This window comes from Protopterus annectens, chromosome 4.part0 (assembly GCF_019279795.1).
Source record: "Protopterus annectens isolate FY-2018-M chromosome 4.part0, PAN1.0, whole genome shotgun sequence".
In the NCBI taxonomy this organism is placed as follows: domain Eukaryota; kingdom Metazoa; phylum Chordata; order Ceratodontiformes; family Protopteridae; genus Protopterus; species Protopterus annectens.
Window position 1 is genome coordinate 427,054,042 of NC_056733.1, and position 7,542 is coordinate 427,061,583.

The 7,542-nt window shown below is 38.2% G+C and overlaps 1 protein-coding gene across 1 annotated transcript in view; it reads left to right on the plus strand.

The window, feature by feature from the left end:
* Positions 1–7,542, plus strand: part of LOC122800256 (2'-5'-oligoadenylate synthase 3-like) — a 340,294-nt gene that overhangs the window by 70,202 nt on the left and 262,550 nt on the right. The window lies entirely within an intron of this gene.

Genomic DNA, 7,542 nt, shown 5'->3' on the forward strand with positions numbered 1-7,542 from the left:
GGGGCTGCATTGAATCAACAGAAGTTGTCTTGGGGCCGCATGTAAAATATATCATATAGTTAGCTCTTTTGCTGTAAATTCAACCCCCTGGCTGTATTGTAGGTGAATTTGAACAATGAATAAATACCTAATATTTGCCCTAAAATTCTAATTCTCATTCTAATTCATAAAATAACAGTTAACTCTAACATCTTAGTTTATTTGTAAAAAAAAAAAAAAAAAAATTAACAGGTTCGACCCCTTCAATTTGTATGAGATCATACCTCTGATTTTGCTGGTTTCTTATCTTAACGTCCATATGTCATCCAAAGCGCTCATGTATTCTTCCGTTTCAAGTTCCATTGCAGTAGGTATGTCACCACATTTCTAGCTTTGGAATCTGTCCCTGAAATTATTCAAGACATGACTGCATCTGGCACTGGCAAGATTTGTTGATTTTGCACTGCTGTCTGGTGAGGCTGGTCTGAAGATGAAAGAAGGTTCATCAGTGGTATTCTCAAACTGAGCACCCCTTTGGAAGGGCACATTTCTAGCTTTGGAATCTGTCTCTGAAATTATTCAAGACATAACTACATCTGGCACTGGCAAGATTTGTTGCTTTTGCACTGCTGTCTACTGAGACTGGTCTGAAGATGGAAGAAGGTTAATCAGCTGTATTCTCAAACTGAGCACCCCCCTTTGGAAAGGCACATTTCTAGCTTTGGAATCTGTCCCTGAAATTATTCAAGACATGACTACATCTGGCACTGGCAAGATTTGTTGCTTTTGCACTGCTGTCTGATGAGACTGGTCTGAAGATGAAAGAAGGTTCATCAGTGGTATTCTCAAACTGAACACCCCTTTGGAAAGGCACATTTCTAGCTTTGGAGTCTGTCCCTGAAATAATTCAAGACGTGACTATATCTGGCACTGGCAAGATTTGTTGCTTTTGCACTGCTGTCTGCTGAGGCTGGTCTGAAGATGAAAGAAGGTGCATCAGTGGTGATGCACAGCTTTCAGCAAAGATGAGACCTTTACTTCTTAAAAAATGAACAATTTGTATTTTTACATTTGTTCCACTGACTAACAGATGGTAGAACACGTTCAACTTTGGTTCCCCCACTTACTACGGAGCCACAAAGAACATGATAATATGCGAAAACACACTCCAATTTCACAAGGTTATCTCACACCTGCTTTTTTGCCGTTGCCTCTCCAGTATGCATGAGTGCACATTTCAGCTGATTAGTTGTACAGATCCACTCAATGAGGCATAGCATCATCAGATGGCACCTTTTTGTACTTCTTCCTTAGATCACTATTCGTCTCCAACTTGAGTTGTTTCCCAGTGTTTGCTGAAATTTTGAAAGGGGTCTTCCAGTGTTTGTTTCTTTTCACAAATTTCAACAAATAACTGACTTTATTAGTAGTGGCAATGTTTATTTATGAAACCTGTTCACAAGGGTGCAGTCAAGCACAGACCTTTGCAGAATTCAAACATATTGGTCATAGCTCTTGTTATACTTTCTTAAAGTGTCCATATCAGGAGGTTCAGGTTGTCAAGTCAATATTGTCCTTTTGTGTAGTAAACAAACATGAGCATAACCTTTTTAATGTGAACACTGAGCCTGTCTTTTTGATACCAGTGCGTCTATATCGTTTTTTATAGAGGTAGTGGCGATGCGAAGAGTATTTTCAAGATGCTCATCTGAAATTTTTGTTCTGATTTTTTTTTTGTATATTTCATACAAGAAAAAAATTGCTCACAAATGGACATACTCCCCAACAGAGATGTCATGAACAGGGCACGTTCGTGAAGTGACGGATATTTTTCTTTAGGCAGGTACAACTTATAAACATCCAATAAAGACACTTGCAGTGGTTTGTTGAATATGTTAGAGGCCATCAAATAAAAATGACTGAATCAAATGTTAAGCGAAAGATGTAGCTGTTAAGAAAAGGAATAATTTATCAAGCAAAAACTTTCTGCTCCCTCAAAGTTCACAAAGCAGAGCATAACAACTACTTCCTTCACCCAAAGCTCATAGGGCGATTCTAATAAAATAACCAGATGTGCTGTGCAGTTACAATGGCCTGTGTTTCCAGCCTGGTACGAGTTGCAAGTTGCTGAAAATCTAGCCAAACAAACAACTTAACTACAAGCATGAACCAAAATAATTTTCATTTAAAAGTGTACAAAACTATGCAGCAAATCAAGGACTGCAAAACATCCAGGACTGGTTTATTAAAAGTCTTCTGTAGATGCAGACATTTTATTCCGCTCATGCATTCGCTTTTTCATGTGCTTTGAAAAATACATATACAGTTGCATTTCACATAGTACAGTCCGGAACATCTCACTAGTAAACTTCAGTAATCCCTCAATTTTAACTAATACCTATTTTACACTTCTATAAACAATTAAAAAAAAAAAGGTCAGATACATCCAGCAACACACAAAATATGCAGAGCTGTTGTTGGGGTGCTGCAACAATAATGAAAGTTGGTGCGACCAAATAAGCACAGTACTTTATTTTTATATAGTGTGACAGCAGCACTAAAGAATACAAAAGATAACATTTTTAGTCAAGAAACTAGACAAACGCAGTTCTATACTTTGAGTAAAGCGTCAAAGGAAAAAAACAAAAACAAACAAGTTTCAGACCATCTTGCAGCCTTGCAGGGAGGACACATACTTACGCAGACAGTCACATTCTGAAACCTGTTCCTTTTATTTCTTATTTTTATGGCTTTTGGTGTTTGACAAGTAATTTTTGTCACTGGATTGTATTAAAAAAGCGAGTGCAATCAGGAGACGCACTTCGTTTGATAGATCTGAGAATTGGCTGGTTCCAGCCAGAACAGCTTGGACTTTCCACAATCTTGTGGTTGCAAATTTGGGAAACTACGCAAGGGTTGAAGCATCTGTACTTTAATAATAATAACTGTAATATTAACACAAGAAGCAGCAACACCGTCACAGACTTTGGTGGTAGCACGAAGTGGATGGACCAGAAGTCATCCGGCAGCCAAGGACCAAGATGCCAAATAGTAGGGGTCCCAAAACAGATCCACGTAAAACACCACTAGTGACAGGTCTGCTGTCGGAGGTGGTGGTGCATATTTTGACCATGTGGGTCCTATTGGTGAGCCAGTCGGCCACTCATCTGATGAGACATAGATTTATGCCAACTTGAGTTAGCTTTTTGATGATGCCTGAGTGGGGCATTGTGTCAAAGACCTTGGCCAAGTCAAGGTAAAGCTGTATGTACTGAATTTCCCTCATCCAAGGCCTTGGTGATGATCTCAAAGAAGTCAATCAGGTTCAACACATAAGATCTGCCCCTTATGAATCTGAAATGGGTGTGGTCAAGTTCTTGGAGATTGCCTATGTCCTTGTTTACGTGATCCATAAAAATATGCTCCATGGCTTTACAGATCAGACTTGTCAAGCTAATGGGGCAATAGTTTCCTGGGTCAGTAGTGAAATTAACAAAGCAACCTCAGGCCTAAAGAATAGGTGACTAATTTGATTTTTTTCATACTGAGCTTAGAAAGACATTTAATTAGTTAATATAAAACCCTTTTCTGAAGATGAGGGAGTTAATGAAAAATGTTACAGATGCAAAGGGTGAAAAGCATCATTCATGATTTCCCAAAACACCACATCTTCTTTGTTCACTGCAATAGGCAGACGCTGAATTGGCACAAAAAAGGTCAAACTACAACAAAAGGTCCACTTTCATTTCTAATGCAAGGCACAGATCAGTTTGACAGCATAACATTTATTCATAAATTGCAGTTAACAATGAAATTATTATATCCTCATTCTCTGCAACAGAAATCACTCTGATTGTTGAGATATCCAGTAAAATTGCCGGGACATAAAAATGTTAAATTATACAAGCTACGAGTTGTACCATCAAACCAATACTTTGCAGTTGATATGAACTTGATTGTAACGCAGCTAAATGTTGTCACATATCATGAGTTAGACACCTAGTCAAACCTTAAGACAGGAAAATTTTACTTTTTGAACTCAATAACTTAACAAGACATCTGACTGCCATCCCATTGTCTTTCCTTTAGCTTTATGGAAGATATTGTGGATTTCATGAGTAGAGATTTAAGCATTTTATGCCCCAACTTAGCCTGCTTAGTGCTGTAAAGTTTGGTTTACAATAGGTGCAGCATGGTGGCAACTCTGATTTATGTAAATGGCATAACTCCCTCATGCAGCCTTGCTCTCTAAGGAACTGGCACAACTGATAATCTCCATTTGAGATACATTAAAGGGGTTTGTACCACAGGACACAGATACCACTACATGATATAAGAATTCAAAAATGTCATTGCTCTTTCCTTAGCCCTCACCCTGGCTGACTATCAGACACCTGACTCAGACCTAGAGCATCAACACCACAAACATACATCCTACCCCTGTGCCTGTGGTCCATCCAGAATAAAACAAAGCTGCAGCAGTCAATAGTTATTTGCAGTTCTCATCTAGGTCTCCATGTTCTTCATCATCTTTGCCTTTATACCACACAGCCTGCCATAGCCACAGTAAAAATTATTCACTTTATTTACTACATTGTTGACTTGGTGGTCATGCTTGGCTCACCATAAGCAAAATTTAAGATTTGATGTCCAGGTAATGAAGTAATGTGTCAACAATAATTTGATGATACATCCAGGCAACTCGCATTAAAAACAAATATATATGTACTATGTCATAGAGTAGTCATTAAATTCCTTGACAAGAAACAATAAACTGGCAGTATACTCACCATGAGGCAGCTATAAATTCAGGCATGTAATAGTAAATTCAGCAATAATAAAGGTCATTATGATACACAGTAATGTAATTCCTAAGCTGGTAGTGCTGAATAGACATACAGTAACACATTGAAATCATTCACATTACTAAGATAGTGACAGATGTTCGCAGGTTGAGAATATGTAGAATAGTATATTCGGTCAACAGAAGAGACCACAAATGCCAGGAATAAAGACTCAAAAATACCAACATGGCTGAACCAAGAAATTAGTTTGCTCAAAAGTTAAGACTTTAGAGCAGTGGTCTAATGTACTACCCATTCATTATCCTTGTGCTATTCAGACTTTGCTAGGTATTTGCCTTAGCCACTTGTTAAGCTGTTAGCCTCATCAGACGAGTGCATATTTTTAGTTGTAATGAGAACACTTGCTATTCACTAACTTACTAGGTTACATGTTAGTCACAAGTAAATACAAAGATTCAAACCCAGGACTACTGGATAAAGCTTATTTGTAACTTACATCTTTAACTCTCAGTGCTAAAATGCCAGGCAGTTGATCTATCTTAGTCACCTTTAAAATGGGGATAAAATGTTAATCTTTTTGAGGCCCTCTTTCTTATTTAGCTTCTCTGACTCTCTTGTGAAGTTTAGAGTTGGGATATGTTGTTTAATTAATTTCTTAACTGGACAAACCCACTGGACAAAGATGCCCATTTTCAGGATCCACCCAGATACACTGTCTGGGAAGTGCCTTTTTCAAAATTAACCTGTGTAGATAAACAGAGGTGGAAAAAAAATCAAACCTCTGCACACATAACCACAAAAAGCAGCTCATTACTAGATCTTAGCCGTAATCTTTTGAACTAACTGCCAGAATTGCCTCTAACATTGCACCACGGTTTGCCTGATAATGAAACACCATTTCTGGGATTCTATCTACTTTTTTGCCTCTCCGTTTCCCCTGCCATAAAGGCAACAACAAAGGAGGTTATTATTTCTTACAGGCCACTGAGCAGAGAAAATGCTAGCTATATGACTGCAATTTTATTTTCCAGTGAAAAAGTAAATCCAGCATATTACTTTGGCACTACATCTCTTTTCATCTGTCCTCATGTGGTATGCTTTTAACTTGACCTTAATGTTGCTACTAGCTGTACTTTCTAATCTAAATTCTAATCTAAGGGAAAGCTCAATGACAAGAGTTCTTGTTGCGTAGCATGCTGACAATTATACTACATGACTCTTTTCCTTTCTCCAGCACAATCTCTATCTATACTAGCTTACCTGTTAATGCAGTCAGGAGATGCTGTACTGTACATGTTTTAAATGAGAAATCCCTGTTTGTCAACTCTTCTTCGGCGCGATTGTCAAATCCTCCTCCTTCAGCTCTTCTTTGCCGCAAGTACACAAATTCCTATATTGGCGCGAAAAACTAATGGAAGGGTGCTTTTGGCACATGTGCACACCAGCTAAACCATGCGGGCGTGAATAAAAATGGAAAAAAAGTAAAATTTGAACTTAAGGGCCATGGGCCGCATGGAAGAGCTCTGAGGGCTGCATTCGGCCCGCGGGCCACAGGTTGGACACTACTGCTCTAGAGCAAGAACCTGACCTTAATCACTACTCTTTGTGGAAGTGCTGGTCAAGCAGTGTCCTTCGCCCTGAAAATTTGGGCATTTTAAAGGCAAATCTCACTTAAGTGCAAGCCTGTTAACGGATACTGGCTCAGTCAGTCTTAAATGCGGTTGTTGTTACCCATAATGCTAAATATTCAAGCTTTTTCCCCACCTTTTCTCTTTTTCTTTTCTTTTCCTTAACTTTTGTTAATGATATGTTAGCACAAAGTGTTCTTCTACTGTTCTGCATCTTTCATGAATAATTTTAAGAGTTTGTAAGTACAGCTGTGAAACTAACATAATGAAGGTCATTAGCAGTTTTCAAATGAGGCATTTCCATGATAAAATACCTGATTAATAATAAGATACTCATAGATTGACCACAGACTATAATGTTCCACAAACTGCAAATGATTTTAACTAGAGTGTATGAACCTGATGTACAGACCATCTGTGTGCTTTTCAAGAGCTGTTCCTCGAGAAGACTGTCTAACTTGGAACAGCAGGCTGTCATTGAGGTAGTATGGGTACCATTTAATACCAACAAACTGCAAGATCACTTGTATTTTTCTTCCATACTGCGCTACAACTCAAGCAATATGAATTGCATTTGAAGTTCACATATAATTGTTTAATCGTATTTATCTGTATTCTCCAGTAGCTGTTTGTTTGTATGTGTGTATGTGTGTGTTTGTGTGTGTGTGTATCCATATCTGTAGAGTGAGAGAGAGAGAAACGTGAAGAGGAAAACACCTGCAAATAAGTTTCATGTTTATATGATGGGTGAAGAATAGTTACAAGTCTATGTTTGCATACTGATGGGTACTTTGAGTCACATGATACTGACACAAATGGACATACTGCTATGATGAACCTTATAATGTCCAATACGTGTGTGTGAGTGTGCATGTCAGTTTGGATAGTGCCCTAAAGAGTTTACAAAGGCATCCACTGAAAAAGAAGCCATGCAAACAAAACAAAATAAATGATAGGCACTCATACAATAAGTGAAGATTATGTGGCCTGTGACTGCTGAATGTGCCAATAAACAAACTACTTGCTAGACTAACATATATGAACATGCCTAGAGCATCATCATCAAAAGAGTATCTGCATTAAAATAAAATAGTGATGGACTTTACTTGCATGGAAACAATGCAGCTAAA